Here is a 2,298-nt window from a genome sequence, read left to right as displayed (position 1 = left end):
TTTTTGTTTCCCTTTGTGATATATTTTCTTCTATAAATGACAAGTTGTAGAAAGAGAAATGTAGTAGGAGTATATTACTGGTTAATATGTGCTGCCAGCTGAGGAATTCCTGGCTGCAAGGTCAGAATGGATAATGGCCTGCTTTAAAGTGAAATAATTTGTGGAATTATCTTTGGATAATTCTTGACCATGACGTTAACAAGTTTATGCGAAAGCTGTGAGGTTTACTGTACAAATAAAAGAGACAAGTTTCTTGGACTGTCCACTATGATCACAGAATTATAGTGTTCCATCTCTTCTTGCCGACTCCACATAAGCTTCCTCAAACTCTGAACTCAGCAGGAGCTGATCTCCAGCATTAGAAGACTGGCATAGGTCTGTTTGTATCAGCATCACTACAACCATATGCACAATGCATTGTAATATCATACAATGGAACATCACTAGATGATAGGAAATTTCTAGCTCCAGTATAATGAAGGAACCATCATTAGTATGTGTGGTCACCATTAACTGAAACATTCTACAGCACATGACTGTAGCCATGCTGTTCATGCTGAGTAGTATTACATGCAAAATATTTTCACCATAACTTGTTTATCCATTAACAGCGTCAATTGTATGAGGGTTTTGATTATCATGTACAAGTTACAGGGAACATTCAGACATAATATAATATTAGTAAGGAAATACATTTTGTTTCTCTTGCAAAAATATGCAAGACTGTGATTTCTGTCATTTAGCAAATGTATGTCTAATTTTACAAGAAACTGCCAGGTTGTTTACTAAAGTGGCCAAACTATTTTGCATTCCCAGCAGCAACATGTTTACCAAAGTGGCTAAACTATTTTGCATTCCCAGCAGCATGTATAACAGTCCCAGATGCTCTGTTTCATTGTCCAAATTTTCTACTTTCAGGTTTCTTTGGTTTAGGTTTGCATTTTCATTTAGCCACTTTGGTGGGCATACAATCATATCTCATCATGGTTTAGATTTATATTTCAGTAATAACTAATGACTCTGAACTTGTTTTGCATTTTCTTTTTTTAATTTATTATATTTCATAGTGTTGTTTTGTAGCTATGGATAACTCATCCTTCTCTCTCCCCATCGTCTCTCCTCCACTTCTTCCTCTCCATCCATTTTGCCAATTTTCCTCATATTATCACATCATTTTTAATTTTTGTGCAATTATTTTCATCATTTTTGAAAAACAGAATACTGAAAGAGATTTTCCAACCACTGATTCATTCCCCAAATGCTTTCAACTCCCAGGTCTGGGTCAGATGAAAACGAGGAGCTCAGAATTTCATCCCAAGTTTCCTATGTGGTGGTAGGAACACAAGTACTTGAGCCACCATCTATTGTCTCCCAGATTGTGCATTAGCAGGAAGCTGAAAGGGAAGAAGAGGACTTAAGATACCAAACCAGGTGCTCGCTTCGGCAGCACATATACTAAAATTGGAACGATACAGAGAGAAGATTAGCATGGCATGCACAAGGATGAGCTGCAAATTCGTGAAGCATTCTATATTTTTATATACCTTACTAGGTAGGACACAAAGATTAGTTACTCCTCACTAGGGGATGGAAGATTTCTCTGCACACCCCTCCTAAAACTGTTCTGCACCTCAACTGTTGACAAATGCCTTGTTAGAGTTATAAGCCAGTTTAGACTATCCTAAAATCTACCAAGTTCAGCAAAATTATGCTTCAACACTATAAACTGCTAAATACTAAAATGAAAACAGACACGAGACAGCTGAACAGTGCCCTATAGCCACTTTAAGATGTATAGCAGCCAGTTCTGTGTACAAACAAAAATTGAAGGGTCAATGAAATAGTCACAGAATGTGGTTAAGAACTTACACTGTTACAATGTATTGATTACTCAATACCATGTCAATTAATTCCATAATGCTATAAATTGTTGTTGATGTTGTGCTGGGGCTTCTAATTGATCGGGACGATATTCTGCCAGCTCAGCCTTCAGACCAGAGATGGTCTCCCCAAGAAACTGTTGAATTTATCTGGACAATAAGATGCTGGACTCTATGCTTGGCATATGTATGCAAAGAAAGAATCTGGACTTAATTTGAACTATAATACTGCAACAAGGTGGAGGAATCCACCATGGGGGGAGGGCCCAGGAAGAGGTTGGGGAAATCCCAGAGCCTATGAAATTGTGTCACATAATGCAACGTAATTAATAAAAAAAAAAAAGATACCAAACCAAGCACATCAATATGGGATGTAGTTTCCCAAAGGCTGCTTAGTCAAATCATCAAATACCCCCAT

At 37.4% G+C, this 2,298-nt stretch overlaps 1 non-coding gene across 1 annotated transcript; it reads left to right on the top strand.

Annotated features, from left to right (window-relative positions):
* The first annotated feature begins 1,431 nt into the window (after positions 1-1,431).
* LOC118758676 (U6 spliceosomal RNA) lies at positions 1,432-1,538 on the top strand. Its single transcript, XR_004995776.2, has one exon. It is a non-coding gene; the product is annotated as a U6 spliceosomal RNA (small nuclear RNA).
* The last annotated feature ends 760 nt before the right edge of the window (positions 1,539-2,298 follow it).

The sequence above is a fragment of the Ochotona princeps genome, chromosome 2 (assembly GCF_030435755.1).
Source record: "Ochotona princeps isolate mOchPri1 chromosome 2, mOchPri1.hap1, whole genome shotgun sequence".
Lineage (NCBI taxonomy): Eukaryota > Metazoa > Chordata > Mammalia > Lagomorpha > Ochotonidae > Ochotona > Ochotona princeps.
The sequence above is the reverse complement of the archived record's forward strand: the minus strand, read 5'-3'. Positions and strand labels throughout refer to the sequence as shown.